Below are 21,475 nucleotides of genomic sequence, written 5' to 3' on the forward strand. Positions count from 1 at the left end.
AGCGCACAGGCATGCATTTTGAAATCTACAAATTTTAACCAAATTTATACCAATGTTGAAAAACATGTGTACTTATTTCAACAGAGCTTAAAATGATAGTTTTTGAATATTTAAAATTGTTTCCCATTCATATTAACCAAATATCAGTTGTCTTAAAGCTGACATGAAATTAAATAGAAAGATTTGCAATACATTTTCTCTCAAGAATATGAAGCAATATGAAGTAAAAAGACTTGTTAGAATGACTGAATTCACTAGGAAAAAGAAGGGAATTGCAAGATCCCTTCTTCCTGTCACATTTGAAAATCATTTTAGTAACATTTTATAAGTTGAAAAGAAAGTTCCTCTCCACACATTTCATACAACTTTCAATCACTAGCCTTGAGATATAAACTTGAATTAGAATAGAATAATTAATGAAAGCTTTCTTGCCTGACAATTTGACCTGAAAGTCTGCCCAATAAGTAAACAAAATATAAGAATAAAAAGAGACTGAGGAAAAGTATCAGTGTGGCCAATACAAACAAAGAGCTGTGCCAAGTTATATAGCTCCATCCTATTTGATGTTCAGTGACTCGTTTCACACTGTTAAAAAAAAAAAAAACCCGCAAAGGATCGGCCCTCTCTCCTAGAAGCTGTATTAATAGAGACTCAACCTAACCCATTTCAAGAGTAAGGATTTATGAGTTGCAGGAGACTACAGTGTACTTTGTTTCTCTTTTTTCAATTACTAGAAACATCACTTGTGGGAGAAGTTGCCTCTTTTCTCTGGTCTTTGACCACAAATTATCTGCTAAAAATGTGCAAATATGTAGACATTCAAATGAATTGATAGAGACTATTCTTACTTCTACAGCCACAGTGTCAGGAGAATGTTTTCATCAAGAAACACTGTAGGGACTTCCCTGGTGGTGCAGTGGTTAAGAATCTGCCTGCCAATCCAGGGGACATGGGTTTGAGCCCTGATCCGGGAAGATCCCACATGCCACGGAGCAACTAAGCCCCTGCGCCACAACTACTGAAGCCTGTGCGCCTAGAGCCCGTGCTCCGCAACAAGAGAAGCCACCGCAATGAGAAGCCCTCATACCACAACGAAGAGTAGCCGCCACTTGCCACAACTAGAGGAAGCCCACGCACAGCAACGAAGACCCAACACAGGCAAAAAAAAAAAAAAAAAAAGAAACAATGTAAATTTTTAATAGACAGACTCTACTGAACATACAGGAATATGCTCTACTGAATGAAGACGTTCTACTGAACAATCATTCTAGATCACATTTGAAAACTAGTAACAGGTAAGTCTAAAATGGAGCTTTGGTAAATAAAACAAAACAACATCCTCTGGGATTCGCTATAGATGTTAAGGCAGCTACTTTTTTTTTTTTTTTTAAATGAGAAACAATGTGTTTTAAATTTATTTATTTATTTGTTTATTGGCTGCATTGGGTCTTTGTTGCTGTGCGTGAGCTCTCTCTAGTTGCGGCGAGCGGGAGCTACTCTTCATTGCGGTGCGTGGGCTTCTCATTGCAGTGGCTTCTCTTGTTGTGGAGCACGGGCTCTAGGCACCTGGGCTTCAGTAGTTGCGGCATGCAGGCTCAGTAGTTGTGGCTCACGGGCTCCAGAGTGCAGGGTCAGTAGTTGTGGCACAAGGGTTTAGTTGCTCCGTAGCATGTGGGATCTTCCCGGACCAGGGCTCAAACCTGTGTCCCCTGCATTGGCAGGCAGATTCTTAACCACTGCGCCACCAGGGAAGTCCAAGGTAGCTACTTTAATGTCTTCATTTAGAACATCTTTGTTACATTTGAGAAACCAAATCCAAAAAAAGAAGATACTAAAATCAAATAAGGCACCTAAAATGATCAGCAGTTTCATGTTGGATAAATTGATATATGTTGTCTAATTACATAATTAATGTATCTCTCTGTCTACTTCTACCCTTAATTTATGGGACTTTGTAATATGAATAATCTCCTTTTGATCAAGTGACATGATGGCTTTAAGACTGCTAAGGGCCATTACCAACAAGCTGTGTCTCAATACAAAATCAAATTAATACCTGAACTTTCATTTATAGAGGCTGTATTTCAATAATATTGGTCTATCACAGGTAGGATGTTTATCTCTTAAAAATTTCACACTTTATGGGCTTCTTTTCAATTTGCAAAGCCAAAGTCATAGCCATCAGGTACAATCCTGCTAAATATTCAAAGCCTTGTATACACAACAATTATGAATGAGAAACAAATCATATGATATATAATACAGGATGAGTCATGGCACCTGTGGAGCAGGACAGGCCAATTGCAATGCTTTGTACACGGGGCCACTCTGTTCATCACACCTTGCATAACTGCTGGGCCCAGTGTCCACTCTGAAGCTTATCTTTCTTCATGGCTTTCAATTATACAAGCTCACTGCTTAAAGGCAAGACTTAAAATGCAATTCAGGAAAAAATGATTCTCATCTCCCTTAAGTAATTCTGAACTTGGCCCTAGTTTTCTTTTTTTATCAAAGTTTACTTAAGTTTATTCTGTCATGTGGTTTTTGTTTTTTGTTTTGTTCTGTTTTCTCCAGCCAGATACAGGTCACTGAGTTTCTTAAGAAGGGTACTTTATACCTTCTAAGTTAACTCCAGTTAAAATTAGCGTTTATTTTGCATCTACTTGGTCAACAGAGTGAAATTATTTTATTCTCAAAAATGTTGGAATTATAATCAGGCAAATGCAGGTTTAATGTTTTATCTGCAGTGATAAGGAAGTTCTATGTGAACATAAACACTGTTATCAGGGATTCAAATTTGAGTAAATAATATTGATAAAAGGTATGGACCACTAGAAAGTCTCTATCCTCTGATATCCAAATTCTAATCAATATAGACACTTTCCTCTTTGAGAAAGGTACTTGGAACCAAGGACTATGTCAAATAATACGTTTATAAATTGCTGTTTTTCATATTTAAAGACAATCTGTGCAATTATTTCTACTGAGTCTATCCTGTTTCATTATGATTTCCCAGAGCAATGGGAGTAGCTACCATTTTTAGTTCATTGCTATTGTTGTGTTTCCCCTTCCCTCTGGAATTACGCATGCATCAAACATTTATTAGATATCATCTAAGGTAATTAGTTGTTCATGAGAACGCCATGGGCAATGCCGTATTGTGGCAACTGACCTACGCTTTTTATTAGAACTGCATATAGACCAGAACAACACAATAAATAAAAGTGAGGAACTCAGTTCAGCCAGAGGCAGAAGCAAGGAGAGGAAAAGCAGAAACATCCAAGGTGTATCCTCCTGTGAATAAAGAAGACAACAGGTACACGGAGACAGCAGGTAAATGGAGGGGGTGTGGAATTAGTGATGGAGGGAGGGTATGAAAAGCATTTTATTTGGTGTATAGCTGAAGGGAACTGTGCCTAAAATAGATCACTTGAGGAAGGACACAATCCCCCCACCCAAAGAGAAGGCACATCTGCAGTAATAATTGTCTGTGCAATAAAAGAGATTTTAAAAACACATTTTAAAGTAGCTATTTTGGCCCATTAATGAGATATTCAGAATAATTACTTGTCTCTCTTGAGAGGCAGTATCCACAGTGGTTATGCACATGGGATCTGGCATCAGATCTGGAATTCTGACTCTGACACTAATTGACATGGCAACATATTTAACCTCTTTCTGCCTCAATTTCCTTATCTGCACAGTTTTCCTCATCTGCACAATTTTCTCATCTGTAATTTATGACATCGTTGTAAGAATTACAAGTGTTTAAGTATGTAAAGCACTTAGGAAAGTGGCTGGCACATAGTAGCAATACATATTCACCATTCTTTCTTGACATTTTTCAAACCCAATAAAGAATGCTAACAGAAAAGATGATCAAGACAATTAAATGATACCACTAGCACATTCTCGAAGTATGGTTTTACTACTTAATATATAGATAAAGCTAACAGATTCAAAATACTAACACTTATCTAGGGACCTAAGCCAAATATAAATCTCAAGAGAAGACGGTACAAATGTTATCAAGAGTTGTCAAATTTCCAGTTACAAATGTTGATCGCCATGTAGGGAAATTTACCAGCAATATTATCCGCAGCATGGCAGTTTCAATGGAATCAGAATATTGTTCATGTTGCATACTTGCTGACATCCTGGATTTTAGGGGAGCAGATTCCTCCTGAGCATATTTTAATCCTGCGGAAAATCATATTTCACTTAAAGTCCCCAACTCCATGAGAACCGTGCCCTCAGAGTTCCTCTCAGGAAGCTGTATTTGTTCCCCTGCTGTTATAAGCATTTGCCTAAGTTGACTCCAGGACAAGTTTAATTATGCCTCTTTTATTTTCAAGTTTTATGTTTCTATTTGTCTTCATGTAACATAGACACAACTTCTGGGTGAATTACATTTTTAGGGGAGCACAAAGACTATGGGACAGAAAAGGCAGAAGTAAGAGAACAAGAGCTCACATTCTTTTAATCACTTAGAAGACGGTGCTATAAACTCAAGTGCCTTTTCCCCTATACTAGGGGACATTTTTTTCCCTCAATGGACCTTATTTCAGGATTAAGTTCTATGACTCAGCTAGCTGAGTCAACTTAAATTGTAGACCAGGTTGGCAGAAAAGAAGCAATTTACACAAGCAAAGTTAAGTGTAGGAGAAATAATTCGAGCGTTCTCTATATATGATGATCTTCTGAGTTCACTCCCAAGGGATAATCTACAGTAAAGGAAATTAATGATAATTGAAACCTAACTCCTAAAATTATTTCCAGAGATCAATATTCCCTTTATAGATAACTGTGCCATAGCTGTGCTGGAATAATGGCCTATACTTGCTAAGTGCACATATTAATGAGGCTTCTGCGTATAAACACTTCGTTTTTATTCTCCTTCTTGGCATTTGAGAATGGGGCTTTTATTCTATGAGCTAGAATAGCTTTTCTCAAATCTTAATGTATAAATGAAACATCTGGGGATCTAGGTGAATATGCAGATTCTGATTCCATAGGCCTAGGACGGGGCTGGATGATCTGCATTCCTAACCAGCTCTGAGGTGATACTGATGCTGCTGATTCACTGACCACACTTTGAATAGTGTGACGGTAATAAGACAGCCAGTCCTGTACTCTGAATTTTCCTTATCATCACCTTACTTGAGCCAACGTTATGGGTTGAATTGTGTCCCCCTGCCAAAAGATACGATGAAGTTCTAACCCCCTGTACCTCACAATGTAAACTTATTTGGAAATAGAAAGGGTCTTTACAGAGATAATTAAGTTAAAGTCAATAGGGTAGGCCATAATCTAATATGACTCGTAATCCTTATAAAAAGGGGAAATTTGGACACAGAGACAAACATTCGCAGAAGGAAGATGATGTAAAGACACAGGGAGAAGATAGCTATGTACAAGCTAAGAAGAGAGGCCTGGAACAAATCCATTCCCAGGCCTTCAAAGGGAGCATAGACCTGCCAACATCTTGATTTTAGACTTCTGGCCTCCAGAATTGTGAGACAGTACATTTCTGTGGTTTAAGCCATGCAGTTTGTCGAATTTTGTTACAGCAGCCTTAGAAAAGAAATACAGATATAGTATTAACAACTCTTCCCTGACACCTCTTCTTTCTCCTCCTCTCTGACATATACGGAACATTTCAGTGCACCACTAAACTTAGTACAATGTGAAGAATGTGAGGGCGACATTCCACACACAGATAAGGTAACACAAAGGGGTAGGTCATGTTTTCTCAGGTTTGCCTAAGACAAAAGCTTGGATTGGTCCTACAGTCATTGCAGGTGTTAATCATGAAACAGGTTAAATCTACTGTAGATTTAGTTGTTAGTTGTTGTTCTGTTGTTAGTTCCCCTTAGGAATCAATAAACTTGACGCTTAACACTCAAAGGACTTATGCCCAGATTTTTGCGAATCTCTATATTCCCAAATGCTTCTATAGCATATAATTTCCTTCAGAAAATGAAAACTTGGAGTGGCCCCTTGATAATCCTATAAACATAGACCTAAAATAAATTATAAAGGCATTAAAACAATTTTACAAATCACTTTTTTGTTGTTGTTGCTGTTGCTTTATAGCACATTTGGTGGACTCATTTTGACATAGATCATTGGTACTGCCAAATTTGAATTTCATAATTTATTCAAAACTGCTTTTGTCTATGAATTCCCATTTATTTCTACCTCTTCACATCCTTTGTGCTTCATTAGAAGCCCTACAAATAGCTTTTCTTTTTGAAGCCATTTTTCTACAATGAAACAAAGCTGTTCTGTTTTTGTTTTTAAATCACACTATGAGAGTTATTAAGTTTCCAATGAATACAAGTAGAAAAAACAACCCACATAGATTTTTAGAAGATGTAGAAAAGAATGAAGTAAACTAATCTCACTCACTAGCTAAATGACGGGTCCATACAAATCAGTCTCACTCCAAACATTCCTCAGCAAAATGACAAATTACTCAAGACCCTTGCTTTCATTTTAAGAGCGTAAAACACAAGCTTCCAAGATCCATGAAAGTCAAGGGTGTGAAGCTCTTCATTATGATACTTAGCCTTTACACTTCTGAATATAGTTCATCCTATTTTTTGTACTCTCCATGGGGGTGGTACCACTCCCTGGAGGGATGTTTGGAAAAGCGTAGGAGTGTTTGAGTTTTCACAATAAATGGATGGAGTTATTGGCACTTAATGGGCAAGGCATTGGGAAACTAAATAAAGCAAAGCAAGAGATGATAAATCTTTGCCTCTCACCAAATGCCAACAGCTCCTCTACGTTGAGGGCCTCCTCTCATTTTGACATTTCTTTAAGATTAATGGTCTTTCCAGTTTAGGCTCTGGGTTCACCTCTTGACTTCTACCAGAAACCATGCTGACTTCACATGTCTCTCTCTCTCTCTGATTTAACAGGTGTGTCATTCCCTTTGTGTGTTCAAAGATGGCTGGTTTCGTTTCTCACCCCCTCCACTTTATAGACTGTGATAAAGAACATACCATGTAATTAACATATCTGTTCTTCTTGATTTGTTGTTTTATTTTTTGATCATTGTAGATAAATCTAGCACAGTGTACTTCAGATAGGACATCCTGGAGCTTCTTTTGTACAGCCATCCATTTCCCTCCACCATTATGGTTATGGTCTCACTCCTTCCTTTTCTTTATTCATTCTTCAAACATAAATAAGCACCTGCTCTAAGATATGGTGTTAAGCCTCATGGAAGGAGGGTACGTACAATGATGATCAGATCTCTCTTCTGGGATAGTCAGATTTACCTTCTTTCCTTTCCCATTATTTTTTTCCTTCTTCTCCCTGATCACTTTTCCCAACTTTGAGCTTTTGCCAGATCTAGAAAAAACTCACTCCTCCACAAAATTGTGACAATTCTATGTGCTAAACTACCTCCCTACACATCTATGTTGATTAGCTTTTTGATTATTTCTTATACTAAAAACAAGTTCACATACATATTTTATCATTTTAACCTTAATATTTGTGATTTATGCTAATATTAGAGATTTACAAACTGAAGGTTAAATAACTTTCGCACAAACAACTTGTTCATGGATTTTAAAACAGGTCTAGCTGACCCTAGTGCCTGAGTTCTTAATGAATATAAAATATTCCTGATAATTAAAATCACCTTCCTGTGACTGCCAGTGAACTTTATATGCCCTACTTTTAAGTCTTAGCATAGACACAGTTGGCCTTCATTCTCAGTGCCATGATTAAATTCATCACGACTGTTTTAGAAACCTGGTTATACCTTCCAAGTTTCCATTAAAAATAAACCAAAAAAAAGTTTAAAAACTTTTCTGGGTTTCTTAGCTAATACAAATCCACAAAGTAGAAGTTCCAAATATAACTAGGTAGTCCTCTGTTATTTTTCAATGCCTGCAGGCTTTTAAAGTGCTGTGAATGTGTCTTAATCTGTTGCTAGGAACACTGCACACTGCTCCAAACAGCCTGCCAGTCTGAGAAACCTAGCGTGAATGACATAAGTGTTTCTTTCATCCAGGTCAGAGGATGGCGTGCAGCAGTATGGGAGGTGATGGGAGGGGAGGAGTTCAGGATAAAGAAATTAACTAGAGGAAAAGGAAGTGACAAAGAAGAAAGAATCCACAGACCCTAAAGGAAAAGCTTTCCAACTGAAGCTCTCCTGCTCCCCACCAAGCACACATCCCTTGAGAGCATAGAGAACGATGGGGCAGATGGTACAGAGGAAGGATCACTTTTGGCACCTCCCTTCTGCTATAACTGCAGCAATTACCACAAAGCCTAGGCACCTCTCAAGCAGCAGGACGTCATTTCTACCCCTGTTTGTGGCTGCTTAGTGACATGGTGGATGAAGCATCTCCTCTGTTCAAGTCAGTACACCAAAGCTTTCTTCTAGCATGCATGTAGCTTTATATTTTACATCTAAATCTTTGACTCCTCTAGATTTATTTTGGTGTAAAGGATAAACCTTTTTTTTTTCCCAAATGGCTATCTAAATGTATCAATACCTGTTGTCCACTCAATCATCCTTCCCCCACTATTTTGAAGTCCCACATTTATTACACAATAAATTCCTGTGGGAAGTTCCAGTAACTGGAATGGGGAAACTAAACACGGACAGTAAGAAAATTCCATTTCCACTGAAACACCATATGCATGATTTCTCCTTTCCTTAATGTTTAAAAATGAAAAGGAGAAATATTACAAGGGAAAGATGCCACATTTCTAAGGTGCTGCTTTCCTTGATTACAGGTTATTTTAAGCACATGTTAATCTATTCTAATTTGATAAATTAATTATCCTATTCATCTGCTAAATGTTCTTTGATCCCTCTGTGCATTGCTGCTGACTCAAGGAGTAGGACATTATGAAGGCCAGTTTTGCCAGTTCAGCTGAAACTCAATTGTTACTCAATTTATATATGTTCCTTGCCACATTATATGTTTGCTTATAAGGGCATGGCTGGTTATGGCTATTTTTAAGTGACAGGAGATTTAGCTTTTGTTTGAGCAAAATAATCAACATATTTTACTCTTCTGAATTTCCTTATTCTGAAAATCATATTGAAAACAGTGTAAAAGGCTCTTAGGGAATCTGAAGAAAATTCTGCCAATGAGTTCAGGTGACTTAATCATTTATTTATTCATTTAAAAATTATTTATTAACTTTTGTGTGTCAGAAGATGATTTCAACCAAAGGTGGATGGTGAATGTACAAAGTTAAAATTTCTTTAATAATTCTAGTCTAATTAAGGATTCTATCAGAACCCTAATGTGGACACATTTATTGTTAGACTCTAAATCAAATAATATATAGCTGTGTAGGACAAGTAAAATGTACCTAGTTATTCGGTAGAAAGGATTCAATTATTTTCAACCCTTTTGCTGTTTTAAAGTATTGCATTTAAAAAACAAAAACAAATGGAACAAAACCTTTCTGGAGTTTGCTGGCAGAGGTCCCGGAGTTGATGGAGAGGTACATTTCACATCAAGAGATTGTTGTTCATAGTGAACTAACCATGTGAACACCAAATTTGGCAAAATGATACTAAGTAATCTGTCTATTCCTGTTTGGGTGTGTTAGTTTGTATTAGTCATGCCTTTTCATTTTCTGTATTTCTAATGCTTTGGCATCTGGGCTTTGCTGACCCTGAAGAGACTGCCCCTTCCAGGGCTAGCCAGTTCCTAGAGATAGGAAAGACTAATCTTGAGCATGCCTTTCTTATGCAAAGAAACCAATCCTGAGCCCATACCCCAACCAGATCCTTTATCTGGCTCTCACAAGGCTCTCACGTGCTGGGTCACTATCCATCTGCCCTAAACACCTCAGGGCCAGGTACCCAGACAACAAGAGTCAGTCTCTATGCCCCAGAACCTGCTGAAATTATTCGAACTAGCCAGTCCAAAACTTACGTACCCTACTTTGCCTGTTCTTTCCTAAGGAAACCACAATAAAGCCTCTTGCCCATGTTCCCCCCTTTCTCTCTCTGCCTCCTGACCAACCCAGGTGCTTCTCTATGTGGTCCTTCAAGGCATGATGTGTCCCTCTTTTTGAAACTGAGTAGCAAACTATCTTTTCAATGGCAATCATCTCCTGATCTGTTGTTCCCACTATACCTAAATAATTATAAAACCTACATTTTAAAGCAGAGTTCTTAACTTATAAAGAAAAGGAGATACTTCTTTGTAGCTACAAAATAATTCCTTTTAACACATTGATGTGTTCTGATAAGAGTTAACGGTCAAGTGAAACCCCATGCTATAAGAGGACAGGAGTGAGAGAAGGGAAAGCCTCCAGTGTGTTTTATACTTTATCATAAAAATATTCAAAACAGGTTGATCTTGAAAATATTCTATCAGAAAAGAGCACATAGAAGTCTGTTTCTATTGATTTCCATATGTTGGATTAAATTCTTGAACATTCCCTTAAGATCCAATATGCCTGTAACAGGAAACTTTGCCATAATTGTCTGTTGATGGCTTCTTGGTCATTAGAAATATTTGGAAGTTGTAATTACATTCTCCTGAAGTGATTACTCAAATTATACATTGATGAAAATCGTTTGGCTATTAAAATGTAAAGAGTTTAATTGGCTATTAGTATTTCTTGAAAATTCTTTGTTTTGTGTGATAGAGGATGGCTGTTGGAACTGGATTGACACGGGGATCAGGTTTGAAGCCTGCCCTAGTAAAAATAATTTAAAAGTTTAAAAAACAACTTGTATTGGTTGTAAAAATATATAGAATACAGAGATGCACTTCCTTGGAGGTCTGTCACAATCTGGGCGCAACCTCTAGCAACCAGACTCTACCCGTCCTGTTTCCTTCGAAGACACACTGGATTCAAGACAAATGAGGCCAGCCTCTTGAGCAGACTTGTAGAAAAGGTTTTTCATCTCTGTCTCCAGAGAAGAATTGCCTGCTGCCACCTGCTCCTACTCCAGCTGCCAAATTCTTGCAGCCCAGTGGTCCACTAAGGAGCCCAGAGATTGTCTGGACACGCTGTAGCCTCGGAGGAACATCTACCAGAAAAAACAGTCACATCATACAAACTGCCTTCCATGTTTCTTGTCCACAAACCATCCAGGCCTACTTTAGGGAATCTGGAAGTAATAGTTAAAAGTTGTGTGAATACTCAGTACTTCACCTGAATCTGCATTACTTCAGGAGGAGTCATTAGGCAAAATAGAACTTAATTACCTTAATGCTAAGGTAAAAAGACATAAAAACTACGGATACCACTTTAAGCCAAACCCATACCCTACAAATCATATTTAATCTCAATTTACCAAAAGTCTTTGTGAAAGTGTAACTACGTTGCTATGTGCAAACATTTCTTGATAAAGGTTTCCATGCCTGGTAACAGACTAGATGGATAAGAGAGCATGAATAGCAGAAACGCTCGGCAAGATAGACGCGGTCATTGCCTTCCTGGTAGCCGTTTATCAATCCATTCTTTCCCGCTAATCATACCCCATTTCCTGCTCACAGAGTGGGCAGTGGTCTCTTGATCTCAGGGGAGGTGGGTCTTCCCCTAGACCCAGGAGCTAAATCATAATTGCTTTCTTACCCAAGAAGAGATTGAGTGTAGGTCAAAAGAAAGCAGGTTCAGTAAATTAAGGATTTAGCAAGTTTAAAGTCTAGAGTAAAGTATAAAGCTGAAAGAAGAGAGGGAGCGAGAACAAAATGTGCTTAATAAACTTAAGCTTTTTAAAAAATAAGAGATACTTATCAAATATATAAATGAAGCCTAATCATTTCCTTTAACTAGGAGCCCTTAATTGCATAGAAGTAAATGTGTTTGCACATACTGGCCTGTGCTTTGAGGTCAGTACCTATAATCTCTAAACCCTTTTAAACCTCTTTGTCTGCCACAGTAAGCTAGTTATCTAAAGAATAAATGAGGGCACTATTCAAGACTTTTCTTGGCTGTTACACTGATTGTGGTTCATCAAAGTTTCTAGTCTTTCTGCGTGGAAAGTGACCATGGGTACAGATGGACACACCACATTTGAACACATTGGACTGCACTCATCATAGAGACAGGGATACTCTTGTGTTTATAAAACACTGATAAGAGGCCCTCCACCACCTCTTTTCAGTCCGGGTGATAAAGCCATGTTACACCCTTTTAAAGAAGCAGTCAAATTTTAGATCAAGGCAGCAGAAAAGCCAAGGTAGTACAGGTTCCTATATGGAAAGGCCAACCAATCATGAATGCTTTGTACACCTCAAGTTCCATATCTGTCAAATGAAACTATTTCTATTCTAAACTCACTTAGAAAGCATGACAATGTTAGAGTCAAGTGTTTTCTGCTCACCGTTCCACAGTGCTGTAACATAGTCTGAAAGCAAGAAACCATGAAGTGTATCCAAGGACCTTAGCAGTCCAAGCGTATGTAGCAACAGTTGACATTCTACTTTAGAGAATTAGACTCTTTCTAAACTGACATAATTCAAAAGTGGGACAAATAGTTTTCATATCGTATGTTACTTGTTAAGTGTTTGAATAATTTTAATGTGCATTGCATTTTAATACATCTTATGTTACTTTATTAGTTTTCAAAGTCTACCCAAATGAAGACCACTTTTAAATAAAATTTTAAAATGTATATTTTAAAAAAATTCTAATTTATCAATCTAGGCAACAGAACTCAAGACAAAATAAGTACATTCCACAGGTTGAAAACATGTTTTAAGAATTTTTGCTCTTGGCTTCATTTCTGCAGACCCTGAATTTCCTTAAATATTCTATTGTTCTTTCATTAGACTTAAAAATTTGAGCAGTTGAAGTACTTTTCATATTCCATCCCAATTATTCCTCATTTTAATGTATTGTTTTTCCCCTCCCTGTAAAATTTGACAGCTTTTCAAACTTTTGCTCATCCTATTTTTACAGTTCCAAATTCCCACGTGTTTTCCTTTTTTAGAGCATGTGTTTCATGAATACAAATCTCTAGTGTATTTATTTAGATATAATAATACACTGTACCTCCTTTATATTTTGCATAGATTCATTAAGTAGCTAACATACAAAACTGGTGCAGTATTAAGGCCTGTCAGCTTAACCAAGAACACATTTTGGATTCCTGTTTTATTCCTAGTAAGCACAGACTCCATGCCCCCACATGCCTTCACAAGTGCACACTGTAGTTGTACTGTCCTTGTGTACACAAAATATGAAGTTCCAAACTCAAATATGCTGGTAACAAAAGCTTTAGGAGCTGATTAAATTAACGATAAGTACATCAAAATAGAGCAAAGTATTATTTGCTTTTCTTTTGCTCTTCAGTTTTTTTTTTTTTTAAACACACACACACACACACACACACACACCCCACTGGCCAAGCAGAAGTTTTCATTTTGACAAGCAAAAACACGGAAAACTCCCATGTTACTTTTATCACCAGATTAGGCCCTAAGGCACTCCGCTGTCTCCAAAGTTTCAACCACTAAAACATGAGTGAAGCAAAGAATACACCACAGCAAGTACTCCAAAAAAGAGCAATTCAGATTTATGTCTGAAGCTGTTTCCACATGCTTTCAAATCAGCACTGGAATCCTTTATATGAACAGCTCCATCGTTTGGCAGCAGCAATCAATGAAAGAATCCAAGAAAATTGCACCAAACTGATCACATTTCAGTGTAAGAACAGCAGTACGTCCAATCTGTTGCCATAATTTGGACACCGTGCAGTGCTGAATAATGGATCATGACAAAAAACAAGGGTATAAATAAAACCACACACAGGCTAGGTCCTGAATTTGTGGTGATATCAACACCCCCAAATGATCAAAAACAATCAACAGCAATACCTGGCGATTTGTCTCCAAATTAACAAAAAAGCACCCAGCTCTCACCTTGCACAAACACACACTTCAGTGGTCAGTGACAAATGCAGGCTGCACTTGCAGGCTGGGAGAGGGAGCAGCTGCTCTGTCCTGAGCCGCTTAAAGCACAGTCCAGCCGGCTCACCCGCTCAGGTCCTACTCTCTGTTGGTTCGCTGCAGTTTCTCCCATGACTCCATCACCCAGGAATGGAAACTGCTGCCCTCGTCCCAGCACTAGTGGGCTCCCAGCTACTGAGCTCAGGTAAAAATGCTGAGTCCTGCAAGGTCACTACAAGGTGAACAGCGGCAAAAGGAGTGAACGGGGAAGAGGAGGGACCATCCAGGAAAGACTCTAAACTTCAGACACCTTGCCTTTCACAAGATTCTGAAGTCCATAAATCAGAGCTGCAGCAATAGTCAGAGAAGCAGTAAATCTGAGAATCCTCAAATGGCTTGGAGCCAACTGCTAACCCAGAGGCCCTCTTGAAGCAATAATGTCTCTCTCTCTCTCTCTCTCTCTCTCACACACACACACACACACACATACACACACGCACAAACAGACTTCAGTGTGGCTATTCTAATTGCTCAGACATCCTTTTCAAGCCAAAAAGTTTCTGAAAACCCTTTCTCGGTAACACCGCTTAGAGAAAGCTCTTAGAAAATTAAAGTATTTGCCAAAATCAAATAATTCTTTTAAGAACAAAATCATTTCTGGTCCATAAACTAATTCATATTAATGAAGTCTTGCTTTTTGGGCACATACTTCAATTATGCAACCCCCCCCCCATATTAAAAAGACAGTAAAGATGTATTTATTTCAGAGATGACTGGCAAAATCAATTAAGATTTCTCATAAAAATTCCTACCATCTTTTTCAAGATTAGTCTTGACTGATGCACATTTTAATTTGGAGAGGTTTCAAGAAGGCCTTTCTTGTCTAAAATATAATCATTCTGCATGTAGATGTTCTAGACAGATACAAACATGTTTATAAATGTTTCCCTGTAAAGTCTTTCTAGGTTTTTATTTCTCATATTTTGGTTTTCCTATCAGAAGTGGAGAAGAAACAATGTTTAAGCTTACCAGAACATTATGAAACATTATTTCTCTTTGTTGTTTATTTTTTTCTTACACGTAAATAATTATGCGCTGAAGTTTAGATTGATTGTATTAACAGGAAATTATTTTTACTCTTTAGCCACCTTCCTTTCCCCTCCTTCTCCAACCATGTAAAATGAGCAACTTATCTAACCTCCTAGGTATCAGTTTTGTAATCTATAAAATGGGGATTTGTTGCCAACATCTGCTTTGGGGCTCCCTCCTGGGTCAGTATGAGGATGAAATGGTACAACGCGCAGGAGCAGATGCTTTGTAAACTATAGAGGGCTGGGAAAAAAATGTACTTACTGCATTTTCTGCCCTTCGATTGCCCTAGTTTGGTGCTGGGACTAGTGAATTACTTTCTGTGTTCTCAAGGAGGACTCCTCAGGCTTCATGGGAGCGTGTTTCAAGTGGGCTATAAATAGAGTTCAAGATTGTATTAACTGCTGTCCTCCTGGTGGCAGATCTTGATGGCAGCGACCACATGGCCAGAGTCAGTTAATTGTGAAAAACATGAGCTCTGTCTGGTCTTTGAGGCAGAACAAGACCAGCTGAAAGCCTGGTAGAAGATGCTCATGTGCCTGGCCGGTTTCACGGTCCTGGTGTCCTGGGTGTACTCCTGTGTTGAAGGGGTTGCCCAAGGGGATTAATGAAGGGGAAAGGTTGGGGATGGAATGCCAAGTTCACTGCTGAGTTAACTCAGTAACAAATGCATTAAGGCATTCATGCTAATGTTCCTACCATTATGTATGCATTATTTAGAGATTAGGTTGAGGGAGTGTAAGGAAGGACACCAATGGGGAACAGGAAAGGAACTAAGTATATGAACACCTGTCCTGTGAGACACACAGGGCTGGGAGCTTCATGAATGTTATCTCAGTTAATCCTCATAGTAATGCTATGAGGTAGTTGTTGTTATTCCCATTTATCAATGAGAATAATTTGCCTGCACACTGTTACTGGTGAGTGGTGGAGCTGGAATTACAATCAAGGTCTGCATGGCCTAGAGTCCCGTATTTGGAGGAAATCTGTTGATTTATAACTTTCTCAGAAGAAGAAAAGAAAGTTTGGTTTTTAAATAGCAGGGGTAGGGAAGGCAAGAATGCAAATTACCACAAAACCTTGAAAGTACTTGCTAGGCAAGTTAACTTTTATAAAGAGCAGAGAAATGTTTCAAAAAACAAGTTTTGATTTTTTTAACAATGAAGTCATTGTAGGATACAGAGAAAAAATACAATTTTTGTTAATATGTGCCTATAATTCCTTTTTCTTAATTGTGTCTTGCCTGTCTTTAAGCTGAAGATGTGAATTTAGAGGTCTTTCTGTATAGTAGAATACCACTTTATTTTATTTTATTTTTTGAATTTTACTTATTTTTTATACAGCAGGTTCTTATTAGTTATCTATTTTATACATATTAGTGTATATATGTCAATCCCAATCTCCCAATTCATCCACCACCACCCCTACCCCTCCACTCTCCCCGCTTGGTGTCCATATGTTTGTTCTCTACATCTGTGTCTCAATTTCTGTCCTGCAAACCGGTTCATCTGTATCATTTTAATTTGCTTAAATTAACAGATCCTTAGGAATGCCCACAAGGAAGCAAGGCAATCTCTTACTATTAAATGCAGAAAAGACATTTTTTTCAACTACAGTTTGGAGTACTGTAGTGGAGTCATAATTTTCAGTTCCCTGAGTCTGAGGGTGTTAATAAAATGCCAGGTCCTTTCTACGAGTTTTATTGGAAAGCTAGAAGCAGAGTTTAAACTGCAGCCCTACATCGTATATGTTTCTGTTCTCCCCTTTTTAAGTGGCATTGCCCGCTAAATGAGAAACCTTGAAATTGTATCTGCAAGCCAGCAGGGCAATTCATACCAAATCCTTCATGTAGGGTGATTGTTCCTGCCTTCAATCTCCCTTTTCCATATTTTTACAATCTTCTCTGAGAATGCCTCTGGCTGATTATACCTTGACTCTGCTTTTAGCACTCCCATCTGCAAAGTGCACCATCCAAAAGCACTTCATAAAACCAGCCTTCTCATCCTCCCCAAAGTTAGCCTTAAAAAGAAAACTATAAATTTCAAAGTCTTGCAGCTAGAATCACTTTGTTTCAGATATTTTCATCAGAGAGAGAACTTTTACTGGGCCACTGACTAAATTAGTAATAAGTCAAAATAAATAGCAGAGAAAAAGAATAAAAGCTGGAACTTTAATCACAATTTTTCAAGTTAAATTCCGAATAAAAAACAAAAGCACTAATATCATCCTAAACAGCCAATCAACCCACGTAAAAGAAGATAAGGGGCCTTCAGCTACTGAGCATTCATTTCATTGTTACCTTTGCTTAGAATATGCATTTTGACAGTCACTACAACGCCCTTGTTCTATGGCATCATACTTAACTAAAGAGCAAGTTAAAAAAAAAAAAAAAGAGTTACTCTATTGGGAAGCCTATGATGACATATGTAACATATAGCAAAGTGAAAAGCTGTTTTTTCTCATTCCCAAACCCATTTTATTTCTGAAGAAAGGATGAAAACACAACCACAGACAGAATTACTATTATTTTTTTAAATTTAGAAACTACTGTAGTGATCTTTCAACGAAACAAAAATCTACTGACAAAGCTTTCAATTATCTTTCAAGTCAAAAATAATGATAAAGAAAACATAGTTTTGGGCACTTTCTTCCAATTGTTATACTGTCCCATTAAAGCATTTTGTTTTTCAAACACTTCAGCTAGTGTTTGCCTGAGTGTAATGCCACAGCAGAAAAACAGAAGAACATATTGCATCCTCCCTTTCTTTGTCTCAGAAACTTCATTTTGAGATCCTGATTTCAAATCATGTATTGAAAAGAAATTTGTATTAAAGTTTAAATGTATGAGGAAAGCATTTCGAAGCATGGGCCAATATTTGCAATAGGTGAAGAAAGGAAATAAGATGGTCTGGATTTCTATTTGGTTCTTGCTCCCTTGCCCAATGACAATAATTTCCTGATGTGTCCTAGTGGCAGTGTTTAACTTTACACAGATATGGGTCTGGCCTGAAAACCTTAGAATCTTTCCATTTAGGGTGGAACTGGGCTCTCACAGATGTGTAGGATGGAGTCGTTTCTAGTTTTTAACATAATGAGAAAAAAATATTTTTCTAACACATTTTTCCCTGCCGCTCCCTTCGATTTACTTCTTTTTCTTAGGCTTTAGAAAGGACTCCACATGATAATAACTATTAGCCACGGAGAGCAAATACTGTTAAAATATTGAAGGTCATTTAGGGAAAAATGTAAAGTAATCTGAAATGTGTAAGCTTTTAGCATTTCAATCATTTTGTGTGGATGCTGAAAGATATGTATGTCAAGTCTCTTAATCTGTATACAGTCAAACACATGAAATCGAACACTTCCTGAGCAGTAAAAATTTACTGTGTTTTTAAACATAATTTTGTTTTGTACTGAATGGCAAGTTTTTTCCCTGGAGGGAAAAAGATGTTGTTATTAATGCCTTTTCTACTCTATGATGTGAAAAACCACTGTCCTGACTTTACTGAAAGCTTTCTTAAATACATTCAAGTGGTTTTAGAAAAAAAAAAACAAAAACTTAGGAGTATGAATAAAGAGGGAACAATTCTGAAGATTATCCTTTTGTGAACACAGGGAAAAGAATTTCTGGGCATTTAAAGTCACTTTAAAATGTACCATCAGGATCACTGGAGGTATTTGGAATTTTCGTAAAAAATAGTCTTGCAGTATAACTGTCGCCCCCTTACAGTGTGACAGGGCATTATAGTCAGGTGGTCTGAGGAAGAGCTTTCAGCCACCTGGCAGCCTGGGCTGGTGATTACAGCCTCAGCTGCTCTTCCACCAGAGTCCTTCAGTAAGGGCTCCTCTTGGAAGCCTGGGACCCTCTGGAACATGGGTGCTAGTGTTTTCCACCAGTGGGTCCTTGATGGTAAAACCTTCAAAACATCAGTGTCAATGCCTCTTAATGTATCTTAAGTAAATTAAGAAACATTAATATGCCATGGTACAATAAGGACTGAAATTCAGAACACTAGGTTAGAATTTTTAAGATATTACTTTATGATACATTTATAGAGTAAAGCATATTAGAAAGTAGTGTGTGCAAAGTTATCTGAATTTGTAATAAATATTTAATATTAGAGAAAATCTGAAAAATAGGCATTACTATTTAATAGTTTTTATCTCTCGGTATCATAAAAATTTTATTTTTGATCTATTTTCTAAATATTCTGCAATGGCCATTACTACCATGTAGTAAAAAGAAAGAAAAAGAAAGAAAGGAAGAAGGAAAAAAGAAAAAAAAAAGAAACCAGTAACTCTAGTTCATAATGTTTAGGAATCATTTTTTGAAATAAACATTTCAAAACTAACTCACCCATGCTTATAATCTCTGCAAGTGGAAACATTCAGTCTTTAGAATTGTTATTACCATTTCTCTCACCATCTGCATTAAAAATCTTCATGGGTACAGATTAAAAAAAGTAGATGCTGCACTACTATAATATATGGAAAATATAGAGTTGTTGGTTTCACCGGTTTTTAGAATAGAAAAAAGGGAGATAGGGAAAATGCCAGATGTGTATCTGTGTGTACATACTGAGAGAATGGACATGGTACAAATCTAAGTACCATGATATACACTCATGAATACATGATCATAGTTTTGGAATCACTACTTATTCCTAAAAGGGGAATGATGAACTAACAGTATATACAATCAAGAAAATCTACTGTCTTCTAAAAAATGATCTTGCTTTAGGGCATATTTACAGAGATCTCTACTGTGAGGGCAATACAAATTTCCCTGGGGGTAAGCAGGATGCCTAGGGAAGAGACTGCATTGCAGAAGTTACTTGGGCCTTACTTGCACTTTTGTTTGTGTTCTGTATATCTTTCTGATCTAACTAGGAACCAGCTGGTAGAGAACTCAGGTTTACAAGAAAATAAACAAACATCAGTCTGTTAATTAAATGGCAGACTCGGGTCCTCAATGTATGTATTTCTTGGGAACAGCAGTGTTGAGAACAAAGGTCTTGAGGCCAGTCAGGAATATTTGGACTCAGGCTAAGATTCATTCACCTACTAATGTTTTATTTGTTTGCTGAAGTAACATTTGAGGAAGTGGAGAAATAGCAAGACCAAATTCACGTACACTGAGCATTTTCCTTTTCAACGGTTAAGTCATAGCCATATGTTTTCCTGTTTAAATTGAAATAAAAATTTCTAACATGCTCATGAGGAGAAACAGGTTCAGCTGAGCAGGGCTATATTTCAAGGGGATGGGTTTGCTCTTTAAACAAAAAGTCAACACAAATAAAATTGGTAGCACACTAAGCTCTTCAGATATTACTGAGCTAGAGGCTCAAAAATATAAAAGTGTGATATTTTCAAAACAACAATCTCCAATAGACTTTAAGGAAAACAGTAAATTCTTTTACTTATTTATATCTTTGTTTGGACTGTCGGTAAACAAATGTATGTGTTTGCATTATTCCTACTCTTTACTCAGGCTACTGTTAGAATTCCAGGGTTATTTTTGGAAGCTGAGTAAAGTTTGAATACACTTAAATTATATATTTATAGAATGAACTAATATCATGGACTAAATTTCATCTTGGTTGATTAAAATATTGAAAAACTCATAATTTATGCATTCATATGGAAATTATAGTAAAAGATCTGTTTTATGGATTCTATTCTATCATGAAAAAAGACAATATTCTTTAATCTATTCAAGAGGAATAATCACATCTTGTCTTCTGTTTAAAATTTAGGACAAGTTTTTGTTTAAATTAAATATCTTAATATTAAAGAAAATGATATCTACAGCCCCCTCAACTATATACTGTATGTGTGCATCTATCCATCTATCTATTATCTATCTACATACATGCACACAGGTATATATGTATTCCAATCTTTATCCATCTGTAGAGTTTTATGTGGTTATTGTCATAGTTTATACATAATTTTTTTTTTTTTTTTGGCTCTCATGGGCAATTCATTCTTTTTTTTTTTTTTTTTTTAATTATTATTTATTTATTTTTGGCTGTGTTGGGTCTTCGTTTCTGTGCGAGGGCTTTCTCTAGTTGCAGCAAGCGGGGGCCACTCTTCATCACGGTGTGCGGGCCTCTCACTATCGTGGCCTCTCTTGTTGCAGAGCACAGGCTCCAGACGTGCAGGCTCAGTAGTTGTGGCTCACGGGCCCAGTTGCTCCGCGGCATGTGGGATCGTCCCAGACCAGGGCTCGAACCCGTGTCCCCTGCATCGGCAGGCAGATTCTCAACCACTGCACCACCAGGGAAGCCCTATACATAAATTTTTTAATTTATTATTTCACTTTGAATATTTTATAAGCATTTTCCTTATATCAAGAATCATCGAATGAGATACTGTAAAAACAGCAAAACACTTTTTAAATTGTAAAATATATAAATAAAATCATTATTACATTTGTTATTTTCAATGTTTGAATAATATTCTTTTTAATGGTATGATCTAACTTA

The 21,475-nt window shown here is 37.2% G+C and overlaps 1 protein-coding gene across 3 annotated transcripts in view; it reads right to left on the minus strand.

Annotated features, from left to right (window-relative positions):
* Window positions 1-21,475, minus strand: part of ARHGAP24 (Rho GTPase activating protein 24) — a 522,903-nt gene that overhangs the window by 159,671 nt on the left and 341,757 nt on the right. Inside the window, exon 1 of one of the 3 annotated variants that reach the window (XM_036853848.1) lies at window positions 13,872-14,064. The exons of the other annotated variants lie outside the window; for them this stretch is intronic. The gene's annotated coding sequence lies outside the window, so the exon portion shown is untranslated. Of the gene's footprint in view, window positions 1-13,871; window positions 14,065-21,475 lie in introns of those variants that run through there. 3 annotated transcript variants of the gene reach the window in all.

This window comes from Balaenoptera musculus, chromosome 5 (assembly GCF_009873245.2).
Source record: "Balaenoptera musculus isolate JJ_BM4_2016_0621 chromosome 5, mBalMus1.pri.v3, whole genome shotgun sequence".
In the NCBI taxonomy this organism is placed as follows: Eukaryota; Metazoa; Chordata; class Mammalia; order Artiodactyla; family Balaenopteridae; genus Balaenoptera; species Balaenoptera musculus.